Raw genomic sequence first — 18,142 nt, 5'->3', positions numbered from 1 at the left:
CTTTAAATCTTAGGGCAGTTAATGGAAGAATTGATCTTCCTCAGCAAAACACTCTTGCGGTACAAACACCAGTTTCAGCTGGGACACAACACCAGGTTGAGGAGAAACTTGGCTGTGCTTATGGGTTTCTGCATAAAGTTAAAATGTGGAATAATGTGAAGCCTGTATGACAGAAGTTATGGCACTTACCATTTTCAGTCAGGGAAGCTGTTTCAGAGGAAGGGCTTAGAAAACTTGTTCAAAAGGACATTATTGAAGAGATGACTCCTCGGAATGGGTTTCACCTATCGTAGTGACGCAGAAAAAGGGTGGAGGCATTCACCTTCGTGTGGACTTACGGGATCCAAATAAAGCTATTGTGATTGACAGCCACCCTCTTCCTCACATAGAAGAAGTATTTGCAGAACTCCATGGAGCAAATATGTTCTCTACTCTTGATTTGCAGAGTGTATACTACCAGGTTATGTTGCATGAAGATAGCAGAGGCCTCACAGCATTTATTACACATGAGGGACTATTTCGTTTTAAGCGTGTTCCATACCATCTCGCATCTGCCACAAATGCCTTTCAAAAATGTTGTCATTGATTCTGAAGAATCAACATGGAGTTCAGTGCTATCTGGATGATATTATCATGTTTGGAAATATTTCTGAGGAGCATGACAATAACCTGCAGTCTGTACTAAACTGCATCAGCACAGCAGGCCTCTAGCTCAATAGGTACAAATGCAAATTTAGACAAACTGAACTCTCCTCTCTGAGCATACAGTTTCACAGGCTGGACTAAAACCTGATCCAGATCATATCCTAGCAATTTCAAATGCTCCTCCTCCAACAGATTTGCAAACCGTATCTTCCTTCTTGGGTCTTACCTCCTGGTATGCAAAATTCATTCCCAATTATGCTTCTGTCATTGAACCATTACAAGAATTACTACGGAGAAGTTCAACCTTAGTGTGGACAATGGATGCACAAGCTAATTTTGAAACGGTGAAAGACTTGATTGTACATAGTCCAGTACTTGCACTATTCAGTCCCGCATTGCCCACAGTTGTAACTACTGATGCTTCTGATTATGGACTTGGGGCTGTCCTCACACAACTGCATGAGGACAACACAGAGAGGACTGTTGCATTTGCTTCAAGGACACTAAGCAATGCTGAGAGAAAATATTCTACAGTCAAAAAAGAAGCACTTGCTTGTGTCTGGGCTACTGAAAAATGGAGAACTTCCTGTGGGGCTGCATGTTCAAGTTGCACACAGACCACAGCCTTTTGACAACGTTGCTCGCCATGAAAAGACTGGGAAGAGCAGGATATCATATTGCTAGATGGTCTGCAAGACGACTCTCTTTCAATTATGAACTGGAATATAAGCCTGGAAACCAAAATGTGGTCGCTGACTACCTTTCTTGCCTGCCTTTGCCTTCACCAGATGGTCCACCGGAGGATGAGAATGTATTGGTTGTGCTTATTACAAGCACTTTCACTGCAGTTACAAGAGAACAATTTGAAGCTGCTTGTTCACCGTGTCCAATTCAAGAAAAACTATGGGAATTTCTAACAATGATGGCCCAGGCACCCTAAAAAACTTGACCCAGTTTTGCTGCCTTATTTTAGAGTTCGGGATGAACTTTCTTTGTTTGATGGCTGTGTGCTAGGAGATGCACACCGGCTACTTGTGCCAGAAGAATTACAGTCAAAATTCATACACCTGGCACACAATACTCATCAAGGAATTGTCAGAACCAAACAATGACTATGGGATCTGTATTGGTGGCCAGGGATGGACTCTCAAACTGAAGCACTCATAAAATCCTGTGTCACTTGCCAAATGCATGATAAGACAGCAGTGACATGTACGCCTCCATTACAGCCTGTTCCTCTTCCTGAATCTGCATGGGGAAAAAGTGGCGATTGACATTGTAGGACCCTTTGATACTGCTCCAAGTGACTGCCATTATGCCATCACTTTAATAGACTATTTCAGTAAATGGCCTGAGGTAGCGTTTACATTGAAAATCTCTTCTGCTACAGTAATTAAGTTCCTCTCTTCAGTTTCTAGCAGGGAAGGTAACCCCAAAGCACTGGTTTCAGATAATGGTAGTCAGCTTACTTCCCTGGAGTTTGAAACTTTTCTAGTACAGAGGAACATTTTACATGGAAGGTCATCCCTATATTACCCTCAAGTCAATGGGGAAATCGAACGGTTTAACAGAAGTTTGAAAGAGAGTTTGCAAATGGCTAACCTGGAAGGGCGACTGTGGATACCCTTCACTACTGATCTTTTGCAAGCATATCAGGCTACATGACATGCCACAATGCAAAGATCACCTACAGAGTTACTGCATGGGAAACAGATGAATACTAAACTGAACATTGCTGGATTGTTAAAGGCATGACCTGATGCCCCAACCGAGGATGATGTGAGAAAAACAGTTGAACAGAACCAAGCAAAGTCTAAGGGATTTATGGATAGCTGACACCTGTGCTCCAGTGTCTCTCCACACCGTAGTCTTCCTCCAACCCACACTCACAGTTTCCCTTTGCTCTGAGGGTATTTGTGAGGTATCTGGGCCTGAAGGCTCTCGGTGGGATCCCAGGGTGATTAGTTGCAGTCAGCTGGTACTCTTGGGGCAGTTGGCCTTCACATGCCTTAGCTCATTACATTTAAAGCATTGTCTAGCTGACTGTGGGCGGAGGTGAGGTGGGTGGTTGGAGAGTAGGGTCGTGGGACAAGAGAGTATCCGGGATCTCCCTGGCTGTGTGGAGAGCTCCTCCTTGTGAGGTGGGGTCTTGGGCTGACTCTGATGGTGGGGTGTCATCTCGGGTTACCCCTTCTGGTATGCCCACCAACTGCTACTAGCTTTCTTCTTCTCCGCTACCTCCACCCATTTGGTTCCGATCTCCCCCGCCTTGATTACAGTTTTAGGCTTCCCATCTAGCATGTACCTTTCTATTTCCTTAGGAACACAATCTAAGAACTGCTCCATTTGTATTAGGAGAAACAGATCTTCCAGTGTCTTAACATTTTGTTCCTGATATCCAGGCATCCCAATTTTTTACAATGTCGTAGGCGTTTTGGGAAAATGCCACATCTGGTTTCCACCTTAGGGCTCTGAACCACCAACGGGCATGTTCAGATGTTAGCCCCATCCTAATTCTGGCCTTTTATTTAAAAAGTTCATATTCATGTGTTCTTTAGGCATTTCAGCTGCCACCTCTGCTAAGAATCTGTAGGGGTGTTGTACCCAAGACAAGCCCTTTCAAAAAATTGTAAGAAGGCCTCTGTATCATCACCTACCTTGTATGTGGGGAATTTCTTGGAATGGGGAGTGGTACCTGGAGGAGGACTGTTAGGGCTACCTGCCTGACCCAGCTTAGCCCTTCCCAGCTCTAAGTGCTTCAGCTCTATTTCCACCTCCAAGCGCTTTGCCTCTCTCCTTTCCTCTGCCTCCAAGCACTTCATCTGTAGGAAGAAATTCCTGTCTTCCGCAATTGGAACTCAGTCTGGGTTAAGGGCCTTCCTCCATCTTAGCACCTGGATCTTGGGTTGGGGAGGGCTGACCATTCTCTCCGGGGAAATCTCCAGTGCCCCATCCCCTCCCTGCATTTCTGTCATGGAGTTGGATGTCTGGGCTTGATCTGGGTCTGTCTTCTCCATGGTGTGCTGCTTTGGAAGACTGGTTGCTCTAGGGTTTCGGTGCCCGTATGCAACCTCATGCACAGGGCTGCCCTACTCTAGCCTAGCTATTTCATTCCCAGGAAGATAAAAAACAAAAACAAATCTGCTTGTTGGACTCCCTGGCTTTGCAGGCTGATCCCTTTGTGGGCCTGTTCCCCCTCAGGCAGCAAAGGAAAGGAAGAACAAACAACTCCCTGGCTTTGCGGGCTGCCAAAAGGAAAAATGTGTCCTTTTAAAATCCTGAGGTCTGTGCCTCTGGTTCAAAATGATCCCATGCTCTGCCAGCGTGTCAAGGCTAATTACCCACTCTGGCACTTCGAGTGCAGAAGGTCTGGGCCCGCAAGGATTCTAAAAATTAATACTGGTCACTCCAGGATGGTATTAAAATTCCAAGGTTACAGCTTCTCTCTGATCTTGGATTGGTAGATGCTGCCAGCACCCAAGTGCAGAACCCCTTTGAGAGCCCAAGAAGGTGCACTTGGGAATTTCTTCCTGTGGGGTACCCTCAAGCCCTTTTACAGCCCCTCTGGGGAAGAGCTAAGAAAGAAAAAAAAGGAAATTAGCTGTTGCCACCAGCTAATTAAACAACATGTGCACAAAAATCCAATTCTGTTCATTAAAAAGGTAAATGTTATTAATAAAAAAACAGAAAGAAAATTCATCTGGGAACTCAGGCTATTGCTAGATTTTAAAAGAGCAACTACAAGGATTAAGCACCAAGAATAGCTTTCTTGAGGTCCAGCTTAAAGGTTACAAGCAAAACAAAAGCACCTGGGGTTACCACAGAGGAATCCACAAGCCATAATGAAATAAAAGGGATAACCTAATTGCATCTTCCTATACATTTCCTGATCTACTTACATATCTGGGGTTTTAAATGAGTAGTTTCTAGATATGATACTGATGGTTTCTTCATACCTGGCCCAAGCTTCTTACAGCATAGCTGTTGCCCTCTCTGCTTCTCCCCAGGAGAACAACCACAGACAGACAAAAGGGGAGTCTTTTTTCACTTTTAAAAAGTTCTAGCCTTCCCATTGGCTCTTCTGGCTATGTGCCCACTCACTTCCTTTTACCTATACATAGCTGTGAGACTTTTTAACCTTTTACAGGTAGAGCAAATAGAGAACAGCTACTAAGAGGGATTTTATAGCTACTAGCTGTCTGGGTGTCCATAAAAGGGAGCTCCCCACCCATAGGTGCCAACTCCGTGGGTGCTTTGGGGCTGGAGCTCCCACAGGGAAATATTGGTGGGTGCTCTGCAACCACCAGCAGCCAAGCTCCCTGCCCCAGTTCACCTCTGTCTCTGCCTCCTCCCCGGAGCGCGCTGTCCCTACTTCTCCTCCCAGCACTTGCTGTGCAAAACAGCTGTTTCACTGCATAACAAGCTGAGAGAGGAGTGGGAACATGGTGCACTCAGGGGAGGAGGTGGGGCCAGGGCAGGGATTTGGGGAAGGAGTCCAATAGGCGCAGGGAGGAGGTCGAGTTGGGGCAGGGACTTTGGAGAAGGGGTTGGAATGGGGGCAGGGCAGGGGTGGAGGCGGGGGATCGGGGGCGCGAGCACCCACCGGAACCAGGAGGAGTTGGTGCCTATGTCCCCCTGCCTTCATTTATCACAGGGGCACAGGGAGAAATCTGGGCAAACCGGCAAATCGCACAGACTAAGGTACTACCAACATAAAGAATAGTCTCATGGGAGAATGAGTTTATTGGATCAAGACCTGTGGCTGAGTGTAGGTGGGATTCTTATTTTTCCATTTGTCCGTCCCTAAAATATCCAAAAGAGATGGTATTTACATTACTGTGTAAACTGAATTTTTGTCTGTTAATTTGCCAATTAAAGGAATCCATTCTAAGCATTCATGTGATGGAGTGTTCACTCCACACTGGTCCCTGAAGGGGTTAATGTAGCTAGGTGGGCCAATTAACTGCCTAGGCAGTACCTGGAGGAGGAGCCAGGGAGCAATGAGGACTAATTAAAGAATGAAGTTCACATGGACAGGAACAGGTGGGGCTTAAATAAAGCCAAGTAGCTGAGGGAAGAATGGGGCTGCAGTGAGGATGTCTGCTCTCTCTCTGAGGCTAGGGAGAGAAGGGAGCTTGGCCAGTAGGGAAGGGTGTACCTTGAGGAGGGTGGAGAGGGAGACTGAGACAGGGTGTAGGAAGCAGTCCAAGGAAACAGCATCAAGGTGTGGTTCAGTGCAGACCTATCTAGGTGGTTGTAGGGTCCCTGGGATGGAACGTGGAGAAGAGGGTATGCCTGTGGAGAAGTGGTTCCATTCAGGGAGAGTGAATTTGAAGACTGCCTGGGACAGCTTGTATAGAGAGATTTTGGTACACACACCTCTCAGAAGTGAGAAAACTACAGCGAGCTGGCTGGAGGGTCAAGCCATAAAGAGGGAGCAGTCAAGTCCTGAGTGCGAGACCTACAGGAGGAGGCATCAGCTAATCCCTAGCTTTGGCCTCAAGGAGGTCCCCGAGCAGTGAATAGACACTCCTGCGACAATTCATTTTAAAATTGTTTCACTCTGTCTGAACTAAAATCACTAACTTTTTTGTTAAATAAATAAATAAATAAATGGAATTAATGGTCCTAAGAAGTAAAATGTTGCTTGTGTAGCTGGGTTTGTGGAAAGTATTAATTGAGTCTCTGAGAGGAGATCAAAAAAAATTTTCACCAGAAGGACAATTTTAATTGAAGAAAAAATACAAATTGTCAGAAAACTCTTTAATCATTTGTGGGGTGTCGTATTCCTGTGTGTCAAAAACAAAGCTTTTGCTATTTTTAATTCTACCTGATCTTCCTTCACCAGAAGAGACAGAAAGAGGGAAGTGTGACACTTTTTCTACCTAACTAAGAAAACTGTTTCTTGATCCTTTTCATTTAAAGAAAAAAAATCTATAAATAGTTTATTTGAAGCTCTCTGTCTGCTCCTCTGACTGCCTGTGACGGGGTTGGGACTTACAACCACAGCGCCTACTGCTGTTCACTCTGGGAATTAGCTCAGTTCATGCAGAGCTCCCTCTGCCGCTTGTGTCCCATCCATCTCTCACCCTAGATTGGCATCTCAACCCACATTGCTCCCAGCTCTTCAGGACACTGCCCTCTGGCAGCCCACTGCCCCGGTCTCACCCCCTTCCAGGGGTGTGGTGTTATCAGCAGTCCTTCTCTCCACCCAGCCACAATGGCCAACCACACCCCAAAGTCTAACCCCTTTTGGCAGGGGTCTGGGACAGTCTGTGATGGCCACTCTAAATGGCCAGGTGGAAGTACAAGGGGAAATGGGGGGACCCAGGCCCGCCCTCTACTCTGCGTCCCGACCCAGGGACCCTTTGGCAGCAGCCTTTCTGCCTGCCCTCCTTCTCTCCCTTTGTCCATCTCTCTCCCTGGGCCATTTCCCCTTCAGCCCCTTTGCACCAGCTAGGCCCTTTTTCTCAGGGCCCGCAGCCCAGCAGGTACTGGGCAGGAGTTCCCTTCTGCTCCCCCTGCCTGCCTGCCAAGCACTGTGCTGTCCCTGGTGCTAGTCTTCTCACACAGGAGACAAACCTTCACCCTCTGAAGGCCTGGGAGAGACTTCCTGCTTCCTTCCTGGGCAGCCTTTATATAGGCCTAGACTAGCCTTGATTGGCTGCCTCTAATACTGGCCCTGATTGGCTCTCTAACAGGCCCCCCCTGATTGGCTGTCGCCTTGCGCAGCCGCTCTGGGCTGTTGTAGCCCAATCTGGCATGGGGGTGGGGCACCACATTAATCATACTTGCAAAGATTGGAGGAAAACATGGAGGTGGTTAGGTGGAATTGGTGTTTAAATGCTAGAGTCCAGAGTACAGATGGTGAAAACATTTTTTCATGAATAGCTTATGCACTGAAAAAATGTAATTTCAGATCTACTGCAATTACTCATGAATTCAATATGTTCAAATCTCTGCTCTGGAACAGGAATTGTGAACCCAGGTCTTCCCTGTTATCCTAGCGGTGCGTGTTGGTGCCTACATCACTAGGCTGTTGAATTATCTAGGGTTGGAAGGTTGTTCTCAATCTCTCCTGTTGAAGCTGTTCCATTTATTATAAAATATTTGAATAGTCACTGGGCCAGAGAGATGGTGAGAGTGATTCTATGGCCTGGAAAAGAGAGAGCTCCTTGCTTTCCTGAGGCCAGCTCTTGAGTGTTCTGCACTTTGGGTCTCAGGGACGGGAGCAAAGGTACAACTGTCTGTTTTTACAGTGGTTACCCCAGAATAGATTGTGCTCGGAGACCCCATTTTTTGAAGTATGCATAAGAGACCAGCTTTGAGTTAAACAGCCAACCGCACATGCCTCTGAAGTTGTTAACCCTTAGATTCTAGTAATGACCTTCATTATACTTAATAATCTTCATGGAGGTGCTTCATCTCCAAAGCCTGAAGAGCTCTCATGGTCAGTGCCCATGCAAATATAATGTGATATAAATTGAGGACTGATGATCAAAGTTGTTTTAAATAAACAAGAAAGAAAAAGAGGAAAAGTCTGTTAAATGTAATGTATGTTTAAATTCAGCTACACATAATTCAGTTGAGGATAATCCATTCAGAGATTGTAAATAGTAGAGAGCTCACTGTTCATTGTCTCTAGTGAGATGATCTGTCTGAAGAGTGCTGATTAACATTCTTCTAAAGAGCTCAGCTTGTTTCAATGAGAATCGTGATTGCTTTTTGATATGGCAGCCGCTGAGAGTATTTACACTTCTTCCCACTTTTAGCTGTATGCTGCAGGAGGCTTTACACTTGCATCCAGGCGTGACTTAAGTGGCCAGAAGCATTTCTCACATATGCTGGAAAAATTAGAAGTCTGAGTGTAGCTAGATTTGAGTGAATAATTTGTGATGAATAATTTATTCAGCAGATTTAACCTCTTTCCTTTTGGAATTATCAGTGAACAAACGATTTTATGAATATTGTTTACTGTTTATCACAGTTTAATCTTTTGTGCAAATAAGTTCCAGCTGATGGGTTGCTTGAGAATTGTTTAAAATGAGTACTCATTGCTCGTGGTCAGCTGTTCATGCTGTGCAACTGGTCTTCTTGGTCACATGCTGGTGTTTCTACTTCCTGATTTGGATGACCTAAGACCGATGAATTGGAGCCGTGCCTGAAAAATCTCTTAGACTTTGATTATCTCCAGGATAAGATTTGATTTTCCTTTAAAAAAATAATTCCATCTACCTGCTGTTTGTTTCAAGCAGTGTCTTATTAGGAACTGGATGAAACTTGTACTGGTCATGCACACTGTTGGATCTAAAGCTGAAACCAATGGGAGCCTTCCAGGTCCATAATGAAAGAAGGAACCACAGCAGAAGTGTAAGTAAGGAGGTCTTTCTTTCTTTCTTTCTTTCTTTCTTTCTTTCTTTCTTTCTTTCTTTCTTTCTTTCTTTCTTTCTTTCTTTCTTTCTTTCTTTCTTTCTTTCAGAAAGACATTCTTAGGCCCTGTGCAGTAGCTACAGGGCAGGCCTCACACATCTGTCTAGCTAGGTACTTATATAACATCAATTACCAATTTTCACTTGAAGGGCAATTTTAATTGAAAAAAAAATACAAATTGCCACAAAACTACATAATCATTTTCCGGGTGTCGTATACCTGGCTGTGGCTTTCTTCATCGGAAGAGATGGAAAGAGGGAAGCATGACACTTTCTCTACCTAATTAAGAAAATTACCATGTTCTTTGAGTTCCTCACAAAGATTAATGATTTTAATATAAAAACACCCCTGTGAGCTAGGGAAACATAAACCCCCGTTGCACAAATGGAGGACTGAAGCAGAGAGAGTTAAGTAGCTTGTTTAACATCAAATGGAAGCCTGTCACAGCTGGGAATGGAACTCAGAACTCATATGTCCACTGTATTAATCGCAAGAGCATCCGTCCTCTCATGGGTGCTCCCAGGTTAGCTTTGTCTCCACCTGTCATAAATATAAAGGGAAGGGTAAACCCCTTTGAAATCCCTCCTGGCCAGGGGAAAGCTCCTCTCACCTGTAAAGGGTTAAGAAGCTAAAGGTAACCTCGCTGGCACCTGACCAAAATGACCAATGAGGAGACAAGATACTTTCAAAAGCTGGGAGGAGGGAGAGAAGCAAAGGGTCTGTGTCTGTCTGGATGCTGCTCTTGCCAGGGACAGAACAGGAATGGAGTCTTAGAACTTTTAGTAAGTAATCTAGCTAGGTACGTGTTAGATTATGATTTCTTTAAATGGCTGAGAAAAGGATTGTGCTGAATAGAATAACTATTTCTGTCTGTGTATCTTTTTTGTAACTTAAGGTTTTGCCTAGAGGGGTTCTCTATGTTTTTGAATCCAATTACCCTGTAAGATATCTACCATCCTGATTTTACAGGGGGGATTTCTTTATTTCTATTTACTTCTATTTTTTATTAAAAGTCTTCTTGTAAAAACTGAATGCTTTTTCATTGTTCTCAGATCCAAGGGTTTGGGTCTGTGGTCACCTATGCAAATTGGTGAGGCTTTTTATCCAACATTTCCCAGGAAAGGGGGGTGCAAGTGTTGGGAGGATTGTTCATTGTTCTTAAGATCCAAGGGTCTGGGTCTGTAGTCACCTAGGCAAATTGGTGAGGCTTTTTACCAAACCTTGTCCAGGAAGTGGGGTGCAAGGTTTTGGGAAGTATTTTGGGGGGAAGGACGCGTCCAAACAGCTCTTCCCCAGTAACCAGTATTAGTTTGGTGGTGGTAGCGGCCAGTCCAAGGACAACGGGGGGAATATTTTGTACCTTGGGGAAGTTTTGACCTAAGCTGGTAAAGATAAGCTTAGGAGGTTTTTTCATGCAGGTCCCCACATCTGTACCCTAGAGTTCAGAGTGGGGGAGGAACCTTGACACCACCTAATAATGCTTCTGGTAATGTCAGGTCACAGAAAAGTGCTCCACCCAAATCAGACCAGCCCAGTTTGACTGAGAAAAGAAGAAAGTCAGGGACCAGAGAGACCCATTTAAGTACAGATAATTTGGTGAGGGCTGTTGTTCCATCACTAGGGCAGTGTATCTGCAGGTTTTAGGTGTAGATGCGCTTTTTAAATTTTAAATGAGATGATGGTGATGATAATGCTACAGTCGTATCAGTTATTATGTCTCTGCAGCAGGAGAAGTACAAAGGTAGGACGAAAACAAAGTCTGTGGGAATCCCCTGCTACCATTCGTGGTGACAGTAGTGATGGTTGCAACACCACCACCTCCTTACTGTGCTTCTCAATAATTTAGTTACGTATTGCCCTCCTGCTCCTGTACAATAGTCTTAATTCTTCCCCTCCCGTTTTAACTCTCAACTTTCAAAATGGCTTCAGGACCACTCCCGGTGCATGAATGCAACCTCACATGTAATAGAATGTGTGACACATTAGCTTTCTGTGAATGCGATTGCTTATCAAAGTTGCTGGCCTGAATGTTTATGAATAAAAGTGTTCGTTCCTCTCCGGCTGCCTAACTTCAAGTGTCCCCAAGAGAAATGTGGTGTTGCTAAGGAAGACAGAATAATGCTGTCATGCTACTATAATGACCTAGCTGCAAAACTACATGGAAATATGTAACACAACAGATACAAGCTACAACAGATCGGAAGTGAAACAGAGTAATGTTGGCTGAAAAATGCAACCGATGCGTCATACAATGCCAGTCTCAATGAACTCAGCAGTTTGCTGTGTAGACTAATGTTGGTATGTTTTGTTTATCTCAGTCAGGACCAGATTTTGACACTCTTCTGATGCTGAATAACTTTATTTCACAAATTGTCCCCCTTTTTGGTGCTAGTCATTGCAAGCAAGGGTGTTAGGATCTAGTCTCCACTGATTTGCTTGTTTCACCTAGTGAGAAAGTGCATGTGTTATTGAGAAAAGCGCTGTCATCCAGGCTATGTATTTTTAAAGAGTTCCTCTCACATTGGTGTTTCATGTTTTTGCTGAACAGAGATATTTTTTCTCCCTGTGGGATTAACATTGCCCAACCTTTGAGTGAAGAGATGGAGCAAATCTAACGTATTTGCATCAGTCCTTGAAAATATTTCCATTTCTCTTATATTAACCCTTAGAACAGGTTAACTCTCCACTACTGCCAATCCACTGAAAGCGACTATAATTTTCAGGGGTTTCCCTTTTCCTTCTCCCCTCCCCAATGGGAGCCCCTTCCTCCCACCTGCTTTCTCTTTCTCCCCAAAATAAAACTAATCCTGTCCTGCTCCCCACATGTGCACACTCTCTCGCTGACACTCACAGATATCTTTTTTAATCCAACTCTCAATTTACTCATCCTTCCTACCCATTTCACACTGCTATCTCCCCACTCTGGTTGCTGTTGGTTACCGTGCTGACTGTTCCATTATTTTATTTTTATTATTTATTTATTTTGTCTCCATTGATTTAGGAGCCCTAGTCACAGATCAGATCCCCGCTGTGCTGGGTGCTGTACAAACAAAGAACAACAGACAGTCCCTGCCCCAAAGAGCTCACCGACCAAGATTAAGACAGGAGACAACATGTGGGGACAGCTAGATCCGGCGGGGGGGGGGGGAAGCGGGAGATACAAGGAAACAATGGGGGCTAGTCAAGATCTGCTTTCTGTTTTCCATCCTGAGGGACAAATCAGGAGCTAGCTTTAAGGGAGGTAGTATGTAGCAGGAGAACAGGCCAGGAGATGAAGAAAGATTTCTCTCAGCAGGATAGTGGGTTGAGATGGGCCAGGACTCTGTTGAGACAGATAGTTATGTGAGCCCAATCTGAATCTCTAGTAATTTCCTCATCCCTGAGACTTTCTGTCCCCCTAATTCTAGAACTGATTTTTAAGAATTTCATCTATCTGGTACTTAGCTTAGTCTACATTATAGAGACTCAATCACAAAAAAAGATACTTTTATTTAAAATCACAAATATAAGATAATTCAGATTTAAAACAGAAATTTTATGTCTACCTCACCTCATTGGTACCATACAATATCTAATAATGTACAAAAATGTCAATGAACATAACACAGAATTACACTCATTCCTACAAAAGCAATGCACCTGTCAGTTTTGTTCAGCCAAAATATTATCTGTGCATCGATATTTAAATGTGGCTTGTATGATACAGGGAAGTTAGCAGTTAGAATAGGAATGCTAATAGGCATATTTTATTATTTCACTGTGTACTGCTGTTATCTTACCCTGGTGGTTATTTCACTATTTCTGTACGTGACTGAGAAAAAGGGACAAATTTTAATTCTACTTTAAATCAAATTCCACTATTATATCTGCAAGATTTGTGTGTTACCAAGATGGCAGGCCAAACTATATAAAATATTGTAATACATGTTCTTTCATGTATTCCTGCTTACATTTTTGCTGAAATACATGGCAGAGTTTGGATTTTTTCCCCAAAAATCATTAGTCAGCCCAGGGTTATTGTACTTAATCAGATGTAAATTAAAGATTAAATAGCTTCGCACTGCCTGGAAAGAGAATACCACATATCTGCTTAATATAAAAAAAAATTGCATTTTAATATAAACAAAACAATCATTTTATTTTAAATGGTACTCTTTAATATTTTTTAAACAGAAGGTGTTAGGTAGTAAGACCTCAAGCATATCTTTGTTACACAGCTTTCCAGACTCTTTACAGCTGGAAAGTGCATATTCATGGATTTGTAAAATCTGCATCACAGTACAGGGTTCTCAGCACAACAGTCATACTCCATTTTTCACAGACACATATATACAAAATCTTTCCCCTTTGGTTTTCTCCACTGACTATTTTACTCTAGGGAGAGCCTAAAATGTAGTGTCATAGGAATCTTTTAGAACTGGAATGAAAACTGCAGTGTGCTGTTCCATATCCAGGCCTTCTACCTTATCAACAGTCAGAAAAGCCTGGTCAATAAGGTTTGTTTGCTAGCAGTATTCAGTGGTCTGGTAATGGTTAGCTTGCTCTCCTTGGTTTGTCTGAACAGGCAGGAAAGCTTACTAGTAGCCAAAGTTTATAACATCAGCACATAAAATAATTAAAGCCTGGTAATTCCACTTCATGAAGGATTTGTGGATTTCTGAAGGATGATTTCATTCCAATTCAATGTGGGCTAGACAAGTGGTTCTCTAACTTTTTTTTTTTCCACAGACCACTTGAAAATTGCTGAGGGTCTCTGTGGACCACTGAATGATCTTTCCAAATGTTGTTTGTACCGTTAGCTACCTATTGTAAAGCGCTTTGGATAAAAGCACTATATATAAACAATAATAATTAATGTATTTTATTCTACAAATAAAAGCACACAACTCATATTTTAATATCAGTAGTGTTACCTTTCTAATGCAATGGATGTGCCCTCTCTCCCCTACCGTGGCAGCCCCCAAGCTGTGGCTGGGAAGGGGGATCATCTCTCCCCAGCAGCCGCAGCCCTGGAGCTGGGGAAAGTCACCTCTTTCTCTGGTCGCTGCAGCCCTGCACATCCCAAATTCCCCCCACCACCTTTTCTCACCCCACTGCCCCCTCCCACCTACCCCTTATTCCCCCCAAGGCCACCACCTCACCTTACATCTTCTCTGGGGTCCAGGAACCTAATTAGTGGAACCATGCCTGAGCAGCCTTCATTCTCTTGTGTGTGGCCACCAGGCACGCATCTTAGAGGGAACTATCCGCAGACCACCTGAATGGAGCTTGTGGACCACCAGTGGTCCGCAGACCACAGTTTGAGAACCTCTGGCCTAGACGATAAAGCACTAGGCTCAGACTCTGGACACTCTGCCACTGACATACTGGCTGTTGGGTAAGTCACTTCCTGTTCCTATGCTACAGTTTCCCATCTGTAAAATGGGAATAATGGTGCTGACCTCCTTTGCAAAGAATTCTGAAATCTACCAATGAAAAGCACGATATAAGAGCTAGGTATTATATGTATCGTTGTCTTACTGTAGAAATCGAGATTTGTGGATCCAAATGAAGCAGTTGTCTGTCTGTCTATCTGATCTACATATACTGTGACTCAAGAACCTCTTAATGGCAACTGACAAGAGGGTTAAGATGTGTTAAAGGGATCTCTTGATACTGACATGGACATTCTAGTTCACAAAAGAGTGTCTTGTGAGGTCTCAGATAAAAGCCAGTGTCACAGTAGTCATCAATAGCATTGTGAAATGTATGTTCAGATACTATTTAAGGAGTGTGTATATACATAGTGAAGATATGTTCTTAACATCTATGTCTAGGTCCTGGTCATCAGCAAAAGTGAAAGAGGTTTTATGTCAGAGGAGAGGCTTATTTGTTTACATGTAAATTGAGTATTAGCTCATTCACAAGGGGTCTCCTATCACCAGTCTGAACTGAATGCAAATAAAAGATTGTGGGGACTTCAGGAAGAAACAAAGAGGAAGAGGAAAAACAGTAGGGTGAGGGAGGAGAACCCTATCTGGAGGTGCACATCAAAGGTTTGCTCCACTATATTTGGGAGTCATAGAAGACATCCTGGCACCCTTCACTGGAAAAGTAAAAGGACAGCAATTTGTTCCATGAAAAAGGTGTCTCAACCAGCCATGCCTGAAAACGCTGGAGTGGACTTTGGGTGAGAAGCTTCTTTAGACAAGAGAATGACTTGTTAGTTAAGTTTAATCTCTAAAAAGCGTATTATGATTTTCTTTTATATTTGTGGGTTGGTATGTGCCTATTGCGAGCTGTACAGAAAGAGCAAGGCCTACAGGTGCCTGGAAGTGCTCATTGTGCCAGACGCTTATGGTTTTAGGAGCTGTGCAGCAGGCACAGATGAGACTGCGTCACACTAAGGACAGGTGGTGGTGAGGTGTAACCCCGGGGAGTGTGACAGATACAAATACCCATTGTTTTTTTAAAAAGCAATCTCTGGAAATTATTGGCAAATTTATTTTCTTTCTGTTATACTTGTTTTTAATATAAAGGAAACTAATTGAATGAAACAGAGAAGAAGTGCCTTTTAAAAATTATCGTCTGGGAGCATGAGTAATTCTGTGGGCAAGTTAATGATAAAAAGGGAAGAGAGATTTCATTGGATGCACAGAATCAGAATTTCAATGGTGTCATACTGTGTGGTGTGGCAGGGGGACCCCCCACCCTGATCCAGGTTCTCTGGTTGGTGGAAATCTTGATAATACAATATTGTCAGAAATGTGTTGGGATGGTTACCATTGGAAAGCCCTTTCTCCCATGAACACAATGGTACCAAACATGACAAACCTAAAACAATTATGTATGCCAGCTGTCTTGGATGGTTTAGACACAACAAATCCTGCAATTTGTTAGGGGGTTTGATTAGATGACCCTTGCGGTCTCTTCTAAACCTGTGGTTCTATGATTCTATGATTGAGAATATTTTAAAATCTACATCTTTTAATTATACAATCATATCAACATGCAGCCCTCACAAAGTTAAATTGTGGCCCTCTACTGACAATATTGTGTTGTCAGCTAATGCTCAGAATGTGATACCTGACTGCCTTTTTTGTTAATGTTACAGATTACTGGAAATCGAAGGAATGCTACAAGTTGGCTTGCCATAATCCTAAAAATAAATAAATAAATAAAAAGACGAAGAAGCGATTCAGTGGTACTGATTATTAGCCTTGTCTGTTATGCCAAAAGAGTTGTAATGAGTCACTGGTTAAGATGTCAGCATCCAGTCAGAAACTACTGTATCCATCCACAAACAGTATGCACATAGTTACATAACACATTACATACTTTGGGATTGTAAGTTAATTTATTATAAAATTTGTGGGGAGTTACATCTAGTCTGCCTGGTAGGTGCCATCAGAGACACACAGGGAAAACCCCCAAACCACAAGCTTGCAGGTGTTCACTGACAGAGACAGATAAGTGCTGAATAATAAGCCCTTATATGGCAACAATGGTCATGAGTGAAGGTAAACATAAACAAGGTCGGAGAATTTAGCAGGGAAATTAGATGACAATTATTGGGCCAAGACTGAGACCAAAACTGCCCACCTGGGGAAGGGAAGGGTTGATGATTACAGTGAAGGGGAAAAGCAAAAGGATGTCAGTTCTCACTCCTCAGGATGTGGGGGAGGTAAAAGTGTGGTACTGCTTTGCTTTTGCTTCTGGCTAAGTCCCTACAACAATAAATGGTCATCTGGTAACCAAAAACTCCGATCTCTGTCTGGTCCTGTGTGTCAGCTTGGCAAGCCCAACAATAGTGGGATCCTGGGCACCCCCGACAAAATCCTTGGTTTTACTTTTGGTCTTGATCATTTTTAGGCATGAAAGGGGAGATGAACAGTATTGACTAATAGCTGAATCTTTAGAGAATATTACTATGGAGGACCTTGTTAAATGTAATGCTTGGTGGCACTTTACATGCTATACAAAGTTCACCCATAATTTGAATTTGGCAAGGTTGGAGAAGAAGTACATTAAACAACAGGGAAAAGCTGAAGATGCTGGGCCAAGTGCTAGGTCTGAGTGAGACCTGTCTTATTCTAGGTATCATGGCATGCATTTTGAGAACACTTGGTTCTTCTGCAGTAGGCCAGAAGCCCAAAAGCATCCATTAAGCACAGTTTCAACATGTGAGGCAGGTGAGAAATTGTATGAAGCTGTCACCTGTCGCAAGAACATTGCATGGAAAGTAAAGTGGGTGCATTGACCCAAACGATGCCCACACATATCACAGTGCATATCACATTGAGTGCTACACCAAGGATTTCATCAAAAGATGAAAACAACAGAAACAAACTGATTTTACTACCGCAAACTGTGACTCAGCTGGAGTTCATAAATTGCCTCACAGGTGCCAATGGATGGAAAAGTGGTGGCAATGGCCAGTGCAAAGGCTAAGTACCAAAATCCGTACCAAACTTATGCAGCTTGTGCACAGCACTGACTGCTCCATTGACTACAATAAAGTACTCTGGAGATTGCAATGCCAAATGACATTCCTCTCTGCATGGAACTGAATGAAGGGTTGTACTTTTCCCCCAGACCTCATCAAGACTTATATTTTGTCCTGCCAATAACTTAGGCTTCCTTGAAGATGCAGCAGATGGTGAACATACCCTTCATGTTACCGTTTTGGTCTGTTAACAGGAGTGTATTAATGGGGATCAGTGCCCCTTGGTCGACGCTGTCTGGACCAGCAAAGAACTGTTTCTTCAAGGAGCTTCATGACTCACTAGTTTTCTTACCAAGGTCCAAAATTCTGAAGCCAAGAAGTTCAGTTTTCAGAGAAGCAGCAAGTAAGTTGACTATAGTAGAACTTTCTTTATTCACGAACCTTGATCTCATTTGGTTATTCTGCAGAAGTGGGATGCACTCCAGGGGTAAAAAATCATTGAGTATGGCTTCAGCTGAAGAGAGAGAAGCAAAAGGCCTGGTATGATAAACATGTCAGAAAGCGTTCCTTCAAAGTAGGGGACCAGGTCATGGTCTTGAAGGCACTCCAGGCCCATAAGATGGAAGCATTTGGGAATGGCCA

This window comes from Lepidochelys olivacea, assembly GCF_965140295.1.
Source record: "Lepidochelys olivacea isolate rLepOli2 genome assembly, chromosome: 1".
Classification (NCBI taxonomy): domain Eukaryota; kingdom Metazoa; phylum Chordata; order Testudines; family Cheloniidae; genus Lepidochelys; species Lepidochelys olivacea.
The sequence above is the reverse complement of the archived record's forward strand: the minus strand, read 5'-3'. Positions refer to the sequence as shown.